This window comes from Ovis canadensis, chromosome 14 (genome assembly GCF_042477335.2).
Source record: "Ovis canadensis isolate MfBH-ARS-UI-01 breed Bighorn chromosome 14, ARS-UI_OviCan_v2, whole genome shotgun sequence".
NCBI lineage: Eukaryota > Metazoa > Chordata > Mammalia > Artiodactyla > Bovidae > Ovis > Ovis canadensis.
Window position 1 is genome coordinate 6,279,111 of NC_091258.1, and position 15,443 is coordinate 6,294,553.

Genomic DNA, 15,443 nt, shown 5'->3' on the forward strand with positions numbered 1-15,443 from the left:
GCAGCAGGTGCTCTCGACTTACGACGGGGACCTCAGGGACCCGCTCTGGTGGCCTCAGGAAAGGCCAGTCCCCATGCGAGTTCCTCGGGGGCCTCTCGGGATTTCTCTCCCGTCGATGCCGGGGCCTAAGACCTTGTGTGGAGTCGGGGCCGGAACCTGAGGATTCCTCTCCAGTGCTGACATGGATCTTGGGGTACTTCTGGAGTCTCCCCAGGGGAGTCAGTCCTCGTCTCGAATGCGGGCATGCACTTGCGCTTTCCTCCAGAGCGGTAGCAGCAGTGTCACGCAGTCCGCCGCGTGGATCAAAGGATCTATGGTTTTCCCTCGAGTCTTTCCCACGAGGCTTTCCCAGGAGGCTTTCCCACAGGGCTGTCCCACGTGCACACATGGTGGGAGTCGATCCTCGGCTTGAACGTCAAGGCAGTGCAGGGAAAACAGGTTCCTCTGGAATGGACTGACACATCTGGGGGACTCTTGGAATGGTGTCACGACCCTGGAGTTCCTCTCGCCTTTCCTGTGGAGAGCGCCTCCTCTTGAGATGCGACGGGAACGCCGGGAATTCTTTCCCTACGAAACAGGGAAAGGATCCCTCATCTTGAGCTAGGAGGCGGAAACGGGGCTCCCCTGGATGTGTGCGGGACCCCACGTGCTTCCTCTCGAGTGGAGACGGGTATGTCGGGGAACTTCTTGAGTTGCAGCAAAGGTGTGAAGGACCCTTTGGAAGTTCCAGTGGTTAGATGTGATTGGCCTCGAGAAGCCTCAGCGGAAATGGGCCTCATCTCACCTGGAGGGCAAAACCTCCTGGATTTTATAGAGTTGCGGCAGGTGCTCTCGACTTACGACGGGGACCTCAGGGACCCGCTCTGGTGGCCTCAGGAAAGGCCAGTCCCCATGCGAGTTCCTCGGGGGCCTCTCGGGATTCCTCTCCCGTCGATGCCGGGGCCTAAGACCTTGTGTGGAGTCGGGGCCGGAACCTGAGGATTCCTCTCCAGTGCTGACATGGATCTTGGGGTACTTCTGGAGTCTCCCCAGGGGAGTCAGTCCTCGTCTCGAATGCGGGCATGCACTTGCGCTTTCCTCCAGAGCGGTAGCAGCAGTGTCACGCAGTCCGCCGCGTGGATCAAAGGATCTATGGTTTTCCCTCGAGTCTTTCCCACGAGGCTTTCCCACGAGGCTTTCCCACAGGGCTGTCCCACGTGCACACGTGGTGGGAGTCGATCCTCGGCTTGAACGTCAAGGCAGTGCAGGGAAAACAGGTTCCTCTGAAATGGACTGACACATCTGGGGGACTCTTGGAATGGTGGCACGACCCTGGAGTTCCTCTCGCCTTTCCTGTGGAGAGCGCCACCTCTTGAGATGCGACGGGAACGCCGGGAATTCTTAGCCTACGAAACAGGGAAAGGATCCCTCATCTTCAGCTAGGAGACGGAAACGGGGCTCCCCTGGATGTGTGCGGGACACCACGTGCTTCCTCTCGAGTGGAGACGGGTATGTCGGGGAACCTCTTGAATTGCAGCAAGGGTGTGAAGGACCCTTTGGAAGTTCCAGTGGTTAGATGTGATTGGCCTCGAGAAGCCTCAGCGGAAATGGGCCTCATCGCGCCTGGAGGGCAAAACCGCCTGGATTTTCTCGAGTTGCGGCAGGTGCTCTCGACTTACGATGGGGATCTCAGGGACCCGCTCTGGTGGCCTCAGGAAAGGCCAGTCCCCATGCGAGTTCCTCGGGGGCCTCTCGGGATTCCTCTCCCGGCGATGCCGGGGCCTAAGACCTTGTGTGGAGTCGGGGCCGGAACCTGAGGATTCCTCTCCAGTGCTGACATGGATCTTGGGGTACTTCTGGTGTCTCCCCAGGGGAGTCAGTCCTCGTCTCGAATGCGGGCATGCACTTGCGCTTTCCTCCAGAGCGGTAGCAGCATTGTCACGCAGTCCGCCGCGTGGATCAAAGGATCTATGGTTTTCCCTCGAGTCTTTCCCACGAGGCTTTCCCACGAGGCTTTCCCACAGGGCTGTCCCACGTGCACACGTGGTGGGAGTCGATCCTCGGCTTGAACGTCAAGGCAGTGCAGGGAAAACAGGTTCCTCTGGAATGGACTGACACATCTGGGGGACTCTTGGAATGGTGGCACGACCCTGGAGTTCCTCTCGCCTTTCCTGTGGAGAGCGCCTCCTCTTGAGATGCGACGGGAACGCCGGGAATTCTTTCCCTACGAAACAGGGAAAGGATCCCTCATCTCGAGCTAGGAGGCGGAAATGGGGCTCCCCTGGATGTGTGCGGGACACCACGTGCTTCCTCTCGAGTGCAGACGGGTATGTCGGGGAACTTCTTGAGTTGCAGCAAGGGTGTGAAGGACCCTTTGGAAGTTCCAGTGGTTAGATGTGATTGGCCTCGAGAAGCCTCAGCGGAAATAGGCCTCATCTCGCCTGGAGGGCAAAACCTCCTGGATTTTCTCGAGTTGCAGCAGGTGCTCTCGACTTACGACGGGGACCTCAGGGACCCGCTCTGGTGGCCTCAGGAAAGGCCAGTCCCCATGCGAGTTCCTCGGGGGCCTCTCGGGATTTCTCTCCCGTCGATGCCGGGGCCTAAGACCTTGTGTGGAGTCGGGGCCGGAACCTGAGGATTCCTCTCCAGTGCTGACATGGATCTTGGGGTACTTCTGGAGTCTCCCCAGGGGAGTCAGTCCTCGTCTCGAATGCGGGCATGCACTTGCGCTTTCCTCCAGAGCGGTAGCAGCAGTGTCACGCAGTCCGCCGCGTGGATCAAAGGATCTATGGTTTTCCCTCGAGTCTTTCCCACGAGGCTTTCCCAGGAGGCTTTCCCACAGGGCTGTCCCACGTGCACACATGGTGGGAGTCGATCCTCGGCTTGAACGTCAAGGCAGTGCAGGGAAAACAGGTTCCTCTGGAATGGACTGACACATCTGGGGGACTCTTGGAATGGTGTCACGACCCTGGAGTTCCTCTCGCCTTTCCTGTGGAGAGCGCCTCCTCTTGAGATGCGACGGGAACGCCGGGAATTCTTTCCCTACGAAACAGGGAAAGGATCCCTCATCTCGAGCTAGTAGGCGGAAACGGGGCTCCCCTGGATGTGTGCGGGACCCCACGTGCTTCCTCTCGAGTGGAGACGGGTATGTCGGGGAACTTCTTGAGTTGCAGCAAAGGTATGAAGGACCCTTTGGAAGTTCCAGTGGTTAGATGTGATTGGCCTCGAGAAGCCTCAGCGGAAATGGGCCTCATCTCACCTGGAGGGCAAAACCTCCTGGATTTTATAGAGTTGCGGCAGGTGCTCTCGACTTACGACGGGGACCTCAGGGAACCGCTCTGGTGGCCTCAGGAAAGGCCAGTCCCCATGCGAGTTCCTCGGGGGCCTCTCGGGATTCCTCTCCCGTCGATGCCGGGGCCTAAGACCTTGTGTGGAGTCGGGGCCGGAACCTGAGGATTCCTCTCCAGTGCTGACATGGATCTTGGGGTACTTCTGGAGTCTCCCCAGGGGAGTCAGTCCTCGTCTCGAATGCGGGCATGCACATGCGCTTTCCTCCAGAGCGGTAGCAGCAGTGTCACGCAGTCCGCCGCGTGGATCAAAGGATCTATGGTTTTCCCTAAAGTCTTTCCCACGAGGCTTTCCCACGAGGCTTTCCCACAGGGCTGTCCCACGTGCACACGTGGTGGGAGTCGATCCTCGGCTTAAACGTCAAGGCAGTGCAGGGAAAACAGGTTCCTTTGGAATGGACTGACACATCTGGGGAACTCTGGGAATGGTGTCACGACCGTGGAGTTCCTCTCGCCTTTCCTGTGGAGAGCGCCTCCTCTTGAGATGCGACGGGAACGCCGGGAATTCTTTCCCTACGAAACAGGGAAAGGATCCCTCATCTCGAGCTAGGAGGCGGAAACGGGGCTCCCCTGGATGTGTGCGGGACCCCACGTGCTTCCTCTCGAGTGGAGACGGGTATGTCGGGGAACTTCTTGAGTTGCAGCAATGGTGTGAAGGACCCTTTGGAAGTTCCAGTGGTTAGATGTGATTGGCCTCGAGAAGCCTCAGCGGAAATGGGCCTCATCTCGCCTGGAGGGCAAAACCTCCTGGATTTTCTCGAGTTGCGGCAGGTGCTCTCGACTTACGACGGGGACCTCAGGGAACCGCTCTGGTGGCCTCAGGAAAGGCCAGTCCCCATGCGAGTTCCTCGGGGGCGTCTCGGGATTCCTCTCCTGTCGATGCCGGGGCCTAAGACCTTGCGTGGAGTCGGGGCCGGAACCTGAGGATTCCTCTCCAGTGCTGACATGGATCTTGGGGTACTTCTGGAGTCTCCCCAGGGGAGTCAGTCCTCGTCTCGAATGCGGGCATACACTTGTGCTTTCCTCCAGAGCGGTAGCAGCAGTGTCACGCAGTCCGCCGCGTGGATCAAAGGATCTATGGTTTTCCCTCGAGTCTTTCCCACGAGGATTTCCCACGAGGCTTTCCACAGGGCTGTCCCACGTGTACACGTGGTGGGAGTCGATCCTCGGCTTGAACGTCAAGGCAGTGCAGGGAAAACAGGTTCATCTGGAATGAACTGACACATCTGGGGGACTCTTGGAATGGTGGCATGACCCTGGAGTTCCTCTCGCCTTTCCTGTGGAGAGCGCCTCCTCTTGAGATGCGACGGGAACGCCGGGAATTCTTTCCCTACGAAACAGGGAAAGGATCCCTCATCTCGAGCTAGGAGGCGGAAACGGGGCTCCCCTGGATGTGTGCGGGACACCACGTGCTTCCTCTCGAGTGCAGACGGGTATGTCGGGGAACTTTTTGAGTTGCAGCAAGGGTGTGAAGGACCCTTTGGAAGTTCCAGTGGTTAGATGTGATTGGACTCGAGAAGCCTCAGCGGAAATGGGCCTCATCTCGCCTGGAGGGCAAAACCTCCTGGATTTTCTCGAGTTGCGGCAGGTGCTCTCGACTCACGACGGGGACCTCAGGTTCCCGCTCTGGTGGCCTCAGGAAAGGCCAGTCCCCATGCGAGTTCCTCGGGGGCCTCTCGGGATTCCTCTCCCGTCGATACCGGGGCCTAAGACCTTGTGTGGAGTCGGGGCCGGAACCTGAGGATTCCTCTCCAGTGCTGACATGGATCTTGGGGTACTTCTGGAGTCTCCCCAGGGGAGTCAGTCCTCGTCTCGAATGCGGGCATGCACTTGCGCTTTCCTCCAGAGCGGTAGCAGCAGTGTCACGCAGTCCGCCGCGTGGGTCAAAGGATCTATGGTTTTCCCTCGAGTCTTTCCCACGAGGCTTTCCCACAGGGCTGTCCCACGTGCACACGTGGTGGGAGTCGATCCTCGGCTTGAACGTCAAGGCAGTGCAGGGAAAACAGGTTCCTCTGGAATGGACTGACACATCTGGGGGACTCTTGGAATGGTGGCACGACCCTGGAGTTCCTCTCGCCTTTCCTGTGGAGAGCGCCTCCTCTTGAGATGCGACGGGAACGCCGGGAATTCTTTCCCTACGAAACAGGGAAAGGATCCCTCATCTCGAGCTAGGAGGCGGAAACGGAGCTCCCCTGGATGTGTGCGGGACACCACGTGCTTCCTCTCGAGTGGAGACGGGTATGTCGGGGAACTTCTTGAGTTGCAGCAACGGTGTTAAGGACCCTTTGGAAGTTCCAGTGGTTAGATGTGATTGGCCTCGAGAAGCCTCAGCGGAAATGGGCCTCATCTCGCCTGGAGGGCAAAACCTCCTGGATTTTCTCGAGTTGCGGCAGGTGCTCTCGACTTACGACGGGGACCTCAGGGAACCGCTCTGGTGGCCTCAGGAAAGGCCAGTCCCCATGCGAGTTCCACGGGGGCCTCTCGGGATTCCTCTCCCGTCGATGCCGGGGCCTAAGACCTTGTGTGGAGTCGGGGCTGGAACCTGAGGATTCCTCTCCAGTGCTGACATGGATCTTGGGGTACTTCTGGATTCTCCCCAGGGGAGTCAGTCCTCGTCTCGAATGCGGGCATGCACTTGCGCTTTCCTCCAGAGCGGTAGCAGCAGTGTCACGCAGTCCGCCGCGTGGATCAAAGGATCTATGGTTTTCCCTCGAGTCTTTCCCACGAGGCTTTCCCACGAGGCTTTCCCACAGGGCTGTCCCACGTGCACACGTGGTGGAGTCGATCCTCGGCTTGAACGTCACGGCAGTGCAGGGAAAAGAGGTTCCTCTGGAATATACTGACACATCTGGGGGACTCTTGGAATGGTGTCACGACCCTGGAGTTCCTCTCGCCTTTCCTGTGGAGAGCGCCTCCTCTTGAGATGCGACGGGAACGCCGGGAATTCTTTCCCTACGAAACAGGGAAAGGATCCCTCATCTCGAGCTAGGAGGCGGAAACGGGGCTCCCCTGGATGTGTGCGGGACCCCACGTGCTTCCTCTCGAGTGGAGACGGGTATGTCGGGGAACTTCTTGAGTTGCAGCAAGGGTGTGAAGGACCCTTTGGAAGTTCCAGTGGTTAGATGTGATTGGCCTCGAGAAGCCTCAGCGGAAATGGGCCTCATCTCGCCTGGAGGGCAAAACCTCCTGGATTTTCTCGAGTTGCGGCAGGTGCTCTCGACTTACGACGGGGACCTCAGGGACCCGCTCTGGTGGCCTCAGGAAAGGCCAGTCCCCATGCGAGTTCCTCGGGGGCGTCTCGGGATTCCTCTCCCGTCCATGCCGGGGCCTAAGACCTTGTGTGGAGTCGGGGCCGGAACCTGAGGATTCCTCTCCAGTGCTGACATGGATCTTGGGGTACTTCTGGAGTCTCCCCAGGGGAGTCAGTCCTCGTCTCGAATGCGGGCATGCACTTGCGCTTTCCTCCAGAGCGGTAGCAGAAGTGTCACGCAGTCCGCCGCGTGGATCAACGGATCTATGGTTTTCCCTAGAGTTTTTCCCACGAGGCTTTCCCACGAGGCTTTCCCACAGGGCTGTCCCACGTGCACACGTGGTGGGAGTCGATCCTCGGCTTGAACGTCAAGGCAGTGCAGGGAAAACAGGTTCCTCTGGAATGGACTGACACATCTGGGGGACTCTTGGAATGGTGTCACGACCCTGGAGTTCCTCTCGCCTTTCCTGTGGAGAGCGCCTCCTCTTGAGATGCGACGGGAACGCCGGGAATTCTTTCCCTACGAAACAGGCAAAGGATCCCTCATCTCGAGCTAGGAGGCGGAAACTGGTCTCCTCTGGATGTGTGCGGGACCCCACGTGCTTCCTCTCGAGTGGAGACGGGTATGTCGGGGAACTTCTTGAGTTGCAGCAATGGTGTGAAGGACCCTTTGGAAGTTCCAGTGGTTAGATGTGATTGGCCTCGAGAAGCCTCAGCGGAAATGGGCCTCATCTCGCCTGGAGGGCAAAACCTCCTGGATTTTCTCGAGTTGCGGCAGGTGCTCTCGACTTACGACGGGGACCTCAGGGACCCGCTCTGGTGGCCTCAGGAAAGGCCAGTCCCCATGCGAGTTCCTCGGGGGCGTCTCGGGATACCTTTCCCGTCGATGCCGGGGCCTAAGACCTTGTGTGGAGTCGGGGCCGGAACCTGAGGATTCCTCTCCAGTGCTGACATGGATCTTGGGGTACTTCTGGAGTCTCCCCAGGGGAGTCAGTCCTCGTCTCGAATGCGGGCATGCACTTGCGCTTTCCTCCAGAGCGGTAGCAGCAGTGTCACGCAGTCCGCCGCCTGGATCAAAGGATCTATGGTTTTCCCTCGAGTCTTTCCCACGAGGCTTTCCCACGAGGCTTTCCCACAGGGCTGTCCCACGTGCACACGTGGTGGGAGTCGATCCTCGGCTTGAACGTCAAGGCAGTGCAGGGAAAACAGGTTCCTCTGGAATGGACTGACACATCTGGGGGACTCTTGGAATGGTGGCATGACCCTGGAGTTCCTCTCGCCTTTCCTGTGGAGAGCGCCACCTCTTGAGATGCGACGGGAACGCCGGGAATTCTTTCCCTACGAAACAGGGAAAGGATCCCTCATCTCGAGCTAGGAGGCGGAAACGGGGCTCCCCTGGATGTGTGCGGGACACCACGTGCTTCCTCTCGAGTGCAGACTGGTATGTCGGGGAACTTCTTGAGTTGCAGCAAGGCTGTGAAGGACCCTTTGGAAGTTCCAGTGGTTAGATGTGATTGGCCTCGAGAAGCCTCAGCGGAAATGGGCCTCATCTCGCCTGGAGGGCAAAACCTCCTGGATTTTCTCGAGTTGCGGCAGGTGCTCTCGACTTACGACGGGGACCTCAGGGACCCGCTCTGGTGGCCTCAGGAAAGGCCAGTCCCCATGCGAGTTCCTCGGGGGCCTCTCGGGATTCCTCTCCCGTCGATGCCGGGGCCTAAGACGTTGTGTGGAGTCGGGGCCGGAACCTGAGGATTCCTCTCCAGTGCTGACATGGATCTTGGGGTACTTCTGGAGTCTCCCCAGGGGAGTCAGTCCTCGTCTCGAATGCGGGCATGCACTTGCGCTTTCCTGCAGAGCGGTAGCAGCAGTGTCACCCAGTCCGCCGCGTGGATCAACGGATCTATGGTTTTCCCTCGAGTCTTTCCCACGTGGCTTTCCCACGAGGCTTTCCCACAGGGCTGTCCCACGTGCACACGTGGTGGGAGTCGATCCTTGGCTTGAACGTCAAGGCAGTGCAGGGAAAACAGGTTCCTCTGGAATGGACTGACACATCTGGGGGACTCTTTGAATGGTGGCACGACCCTGGAGTTCCTCTCGCCTTTCCTGTGAAGAGCGCCTCCTCTTGAGATGCGACGGGAATGCCGGGAATTCTTTCCCTTCGAAACAGGGAAAGGATCCCTCATCTCGAGCTAGGAGGCGGAAACGGGGCTCCCCTGGATGTGTGCGGGACACCACCTGCTTCCTCTCGAGTGCAGACGGGTATGTCGTGGAACTTCTTGAGTTGCAGCAAGGGTGTGAAGGACCCTTTGGAAGTTCCAGTGGTTAGATGTGATTGGCCTCGAGAAGCCTCAGCGGAAATGGGCCTCATCTCGCCTGGAGGGCAAAACCTCCTGGATTTTCTCGAGTTGCGGCAGGTGCTCTCGACTTACGACGGGGACCTCAGGGACACGCTTTGGTGGCCTCAGGAAAGGCCAGTCCCCATGCGAGTTCCTCTGGGGCCTCTCGGGATTCCTCTCCCGTCGATGCCGGGGCCTAAGACCTTGTGTGGAGTCGGGGCCGGAACCTGAGGATTCCTCTCCAGTGCTGACATGGATCTTGGGGTACTTCTGGAGTCTCCCCAGGGGAGTCAGTCCTCGTCTCGAATGTGGGCATGCACTTGCGCTTTCCTCCAGAGCGGTAGCAGCAGTGTCACGCAGTCCGCCTCGTGGATCAAAGCATCTATTGTTTTCCCTCGTGTCTTTCCCACGAGGCTTTCCCACGAGGCTTTCCACAGGGCTGTCCCACGTGCACACGTGGTGGGAGTCAATCCTCGGCTTGAACGTCAAAGCAGTGCAGGGAAAACAGGTTCATCTGTAATGGACTGACACATATGGGGTCTCTTGGAATGGTGGCACGACCCTGGAGTTCCTCTCGCCTTTCCTGTGGGAGCGCCTCCTCTTGAGATGCGACGGGAACGCCGGGAATTCTTTCCCTAAGAAACTGGGAAAGGATCCCTCATCTCGAGCTAGGAGGTGGAAACGGGGCTACCCTGGATGTGTGCGGGACCCTCGTGCTTCCTCTCGAGTGGAGACGGGTATGTCGGGGAACTTCTAGAGTTGCAGCAAGGGTGTGAAGGACCCTTTGGAAGTTCCAGTGGTTAGATGTGATTGGCCTCGAGAAGCCTCAGCGGAAATGGGCCTCATCTCGCCTCGTGGGCAAAACTTCCTGGATTTTCTCGAGTTGCGGCATGTGCTCTCGACTTACGACGGGGACCTCGGGGAACCACTCTGGTGACCTCAGGAAAGGCCAGTCCCCATGCGAGTTCCTCGGGGGCCTCTCGGGATTCCTCTCCCATCGATGCCGGGGCCTAAGACCTTGTATGGAGTCGGGGCCGGAACCTGAGGATTCCTCTCCAGTGCTGACATGGATCTTGGGGTACTTCTGGAGTCTCCCCAGGGGAGTCAGTCCTCGTCTCGAATGCGGGCATGCACTTGCGCTTTCCTCCAGAGCGGTAGCAGCAGTGTCACGCAGTCCGACGCGTGGATCAAAGGATCTATGGTTTTCCCTCGAGTCTTTCCCACGAGGCTTTCCCACGAGGCTTTCCCACAGGGCTGTCCCACGTGCACACGTGGTGGGAGTCGATCCTCGGCTTGAACGTCAAGGCAGTGCAGGGAAAACATGTTCCTCTGGAATGGACTGACATATCTGGGGGACTCTTTGAATGGTGGCACGACCCTTCAGTTCCTCTAGCCTTTCCTTTGGAGAGCGCCTCCTCTTGAGATGCGACGGGAACGCCGGGAATTCTTTCCCTACGAAACAGGGAAAGGATCCCTCATCTCGAGCTAGGAGGCGGAAACGGGGCTCCCCTGGATGTGTGCGGGACCCTCGTGCTTCCTCTCGAGTGGAGACGGGTATGTCGGGGAACTTCTTGAGTTGCAGCAAGGGTGTGAAGGACCCTTTGGAAGTTCCATTGATTAGACGTGATTAGCCTCGAGAAGCCTCAGCGGAAATGGGCCTCATCTCGCCTGGAGGGCAAAACCTCCTGGATTTTCTCCAGTTGCGGCAGGTGCTCTCGACTTACGACCGGGACCTCAGGGACCCGCTCTGGTGGCCTCAGGAAAGGCCAGTCCCCATGCGAGTTCCTCGGGGGCCCCTCGGGATTCCTCACCCGTCGATGCCGGGGCCTAAGACCTTGTGTGGAATCGGGGCCGGAACCTGAGGATTCCTCTCCAGTGCTGACATGGATCTTGGGGTACTTGTGGAGTCTCCCTAGGGGAGTCAGTCCTCGTCTCGAATGCGGGCATGCACTTGCGCTTTCCTCCAGAGCGGTAGCAGCAGTGTCACGCAGTCCGCCGCGTGGATCACAGGATCTATTGTTTTCCCTCGTGTCTTTCCCACGAGGCTTTCCCACGAGGCTTTCCCACAGGGCTGTCCCACGTGCACACGTGGTGGGAGACAATCCTCGGCTTGAACGTCAAGGCAGTGCAGGGAAAGCAGGTTCCTCTGGAATGGACTGACACATCTGGGGGACTCTTGGAATGGTGGCACGACCCTGGAGTTCCTCTCGGCTTTCCTGTGGAGAGCGCCTCCTCTTGAGATGCGACGGGAACGCCGGGAATTCTTTCCCTACGAAACAGGGAAAGGATCCCTCATCTCGAGCTAGGAGGCGGAAACCGGGCTCCCCTGGATGTGTGCGGGACACCACGTGCTTCCTCTCGAGTGCAGACGGGTATGTCGGGGAACTTCTTGAGTTGCAGCAAGGGTGTGAAGGACCCTTTGGAAGTTCCAGTGGTTATATGTGATTGGCCTCGAGAAGCCTCAGCGGAAATGGGCATCATCTCGCCTGGAGGTGAAAACCTCCTGGATTTACTCGAGTTGCGGCAGGTGCTCTCGACTTACGACGGGGACCTCAGGGACCCGCTCTGGTGGCCTCAGGAAAGGCCAGTCCCCATGCGAGTTCCTCGGGGGCCTCTCGGGATTCCTCTCCCGTCGATGCCGGGGCCGAAGACCTTGTGTGGAGCCGGGGCCGGAACCAGAGGATTCCTCTCCAGTGCTGACATGGATCTTGGGGTACTTCTGGAGTCTCCCCAGGGGAGTCAGTCCTCGTCTCGAATGAGGGCATGCACTTGCGCTTTCCTCCAGAGCGGTAGCAGCAGTGTCACGCAGTCCGCCGCGTGGATCAAAGGATCTATGGTTTTCCCTCGAGTCTTTCCCACGAGGCTTTCCCACGAGGCTTTCCCACAGGGCTGTCCCACGTGCACACGTGGTTGGAGTCGATCCTCGGCTTGAACGTCAAGGCAGTGCAGGGAAAACAGGTTCCTATGGAATGGACTGACACATCTGGGGGACTCTTGGAATGGTGGCACGACCCTGGAGTTCCTCTCGCCTTTCCTGTGGAGAGCGCCTCCTCTTGAGATGCGCCGGGAACGCCGGGAATTCTTTCCCTACGAAACAGGGAAAGGATCCCTCATCTCGAGCTAGGAGGCGGAAACGGGGCTCCCCTGGATGTGTGCGGGACCCCACGTGCTTCCTCTCGAGTGGAGACGGGTATGTCGGGGAACTTCTTGAGTTGCAGCAATGGTGTGAAGGACCTTTTGGAAGTTCCAGTGGTTAGATGTGATTGGCCTCGAGAAGCCTCAGCGGAAATGGGCCTCATCTCGCCTGGAGGGCAAAACCTCCTGGATTTTCTCGAGTTGCGGCAGGTGCTCTCGACTTACGACGGGGACCTCAGGGAACCGCTCTGGTGGCCTCAGGAAAGGCCAGTCCCCATGCGAGTTCCTCGGGGGCGTCTCGGGATTCCTCTCCTGTCGATGCCGGGGCCTAAGACCTTGCGTGGAGTCGGGGCCGGAACCTGAGGATTCCTCTCCAGTGCTGACATGGATCTTGGGGTACTTCTGGAGTCTCCCCAGGGGAGTCAGTCCTCGTCTCGAATGCGGGCATACACTTGTGCTTTCCTCCAGAGCGGTAGCAGCAGTGTCACGCAGTCCGCCGCGTGGATCAAAGGATCTATGGTTTTCCCTCGAGTCTTTCCCACGAGGATTTCCCACGAGGCTTTCCACAGGGCTGTCCCACGTGTACACGTGGTGGGAGTCGATCCTCGGCTTGAACGTCAAGGCAGTGCAGGGAAAACAGGTTCATCTGGAATGAACTGACACATCTGGGGGACTCTTGGAATGGTGGCATGACCCTGGAGTTCCTCTCGCCTTTCCTGTGGAGAGCGCCTCCTCTTGAGATGCGACGGGAACGCCGGGAATTCTTTCCCTACGAAACAGGGAAAGGATCCCTCATCTCGAGCTAGGAGGCGGAAACGGGGCTCCCCTGGATGTGTGCGGGACACCACGTGCTTCCTCTCGAGTGCAGACGGGTATGTCGGGGAACTTTTTGAGTTGCAGCAAGGGTGTGAAGGACCCTTTGGAAGTTCCAGTGGTTAGATGTGATTGGACTCGAGAAGCCTCAGCGGAAATGGGCCTCATCTCGCCTGGAGGGCAAAACCTCCTGGATTTTCTCGAGTTGCGGCAGGTGCTCTCGACTCACGACGGGGACCTCAGGTTCCCGCTCTGGTGGCCTCAGGAAAGGCCAGTCCCCATGCGAGTTCCTCGGGGGCTTCTCGGGATTCCTCTCCCGTCGATACCGGGGCCTAAGACCTTGTGTGGAGTCGGGGCCGGAACCTGAGGATTCCTCTCCAGTGCTGACATGGATCTTGGGGTACTTCTGGAGTCTCCCCAGGGGAGTCAGTCCTCGTCTTGAATGCGGGCATGCACTTGCGCTTTCCTCCAGAGCGGTAGCAGCAGTGTCACGCAGTCCGCCGCGTGGGTCAAAGGATCTATGGTTTTCCCTCGAGTCTTTCCCACGAGGCTTTCCCACAGGGCTGTCCCACGTGCACACGTGGTGGGAGTCGATCCTCGGCTTGAACGTCAAGGCAGTGCAGGGAAAACAGGTTCCTCTGGAATGGACTGACACATCTGGGGGACTCTTGGAATGGTGGCACGACCCTGGAGTTCCTCTCGCCTTTCCTGTGGAGAGCGCCTCCTCTTGAGATGCGACGGGAACGCCGGGAATTCTTTCCCTACGAAACAGGGAAAGGATCCCTCATCTCGAGCTAGGAGGCGGAAACGGAGCTCCCCTGGATGTGTGCGGGACACCACGTGCTTCCTCTCGAGTGGAGACGGGTATGTCGGGGAACTTCTTGAGTTGCAGCAACGGTGTGAAGGACCCTTTGGAAGTTCCAGTGGTTAGATGTGATTGGCCTCGAGAAGCCTCAGCGGAAATGGGCCTCATCTCGCCTGGAGGGCAAAACCTCCTGGATTTTCTCGAGTTGCGGCAGGTGCTCTCGACTTACGACGGGGACCTCAGGGAACCGCTCTGGTGGCCTCAGGAAAGGCCAGTCCCCATGCGAGTTCCACGGGGGCCTCTCGGGATTCCTCTCCCGTCGATGCCGGGGCCTAAGACCTTGTGTGGAGTCGGGGCTGGAACCTGAGGATTCCTCTCCAGTGCTGACATGGATCTTGGGGTACTTCTGGATTCTCCCCAGGGGAGTCAGTCCTCGTCTCGAATGCGGGCATGCACTTGCGCTTTCCTCCAGAGCGGTAGCAGCAGTGTCACGCAGTCCGCCGCGTGGATCAAAGGATCTATGGTTTTCCCTCGAGTCTTTCCCACGAGGCTTTCCCACGAGGCTTTCCCACAGGGCTGTCCCACGTGCACACGTGGTGGAGTCGATCCTCGGCTTGAACGTCACGGCAGTGCAGGGAAAAGAGGTTCCTCTGGAATATACTGACACATCTGGGGGACTCTTGGAATGGTGTCACGACCCTGGAGTTCCTCTCGCCTTTCCTGTGGAGAGCGCCTCCTCTTGAGATGCGACGGGAACGCCGGGAATTCTTTCCCTACGAAACAGGGAAAGGATCCCTCATCTCGAGCTAGGAGGCGGAAACGGGGCTCCCCTGGATGTGTGCGGGACACCACGTGCTTCCTCTCGAGTGGAGACGGGTATGTCGGGGAACTTCTTGAGTTGCAGCAAGGGTGTGAAGGACCCTTTGGAAGTTCCAGTGGTTAGATGTGATTGGCCTCGAGAAGCCTCAGCGGAAATGGGCCTCATCTCGCCTGGAGGGCAAAACCTCCTGGATTTTCTCGAGTTGCGGCAGGTGCTCTCGACTTACGACGGGGACCTCAGGGACCCGCTCTGGTGGCCTCAGGAAAGGCCAGTCCCCATGCGAGTTCCTCGGGGGCGTCTCGGGATTCCTCTCCCGTCCATGCCGGGGCCTAAGACCTTGTGTGGAGTCGGGGCCGGAACCTGAGGATTCCTCTCCAGTGCTGACATGGATCTTGGGGTACTTCTGGAGTCTCCCCAGGGGAGTCAGTCCTCGTCTCGAATGCGGGCATGCACTTGCGCTTTCCTCCAGAGCGGTAGCAGAAGTGTCACGCAGTCCGCCGCGTGGATCAACGGATCTATGGTTTTCCCTAGAGTTTTTCCCACGAGGCTTTCCCACGAGGCTTTCCCACAGGGCTGTCCCACGTGCACACGTGGTGGGAGTCGATCCTCGGCTTGAACGTCAAGGCAGTGCAGGGAAAACAGGTTCCTCTGGAATGGACTGACACATCTGGGGGACTCTTGGAATGGTGGCACGACCCTGGAGTTCCTCTCGCCTTTCCTGTGGAGAGCGCCTCCTCTTGAGATGCGACGGGAACGCCGGGAATTCTTTCCCTACGAAACAGGGAAAGGATCCCTCATCTCGAGCTAGGAGGCGGAAACGGGGCTCCCCTGGATGTGTGCGGGACACCACGTGCTTCCTCTCGAGTGCAGACTGGTATGTCGGGGAACTTCTTGAGTTGCAGCAAGGGTGTGAAGGACCCTTTGGAAGTTCCAGTGGTTAGATGTGATTGGCCTCCAG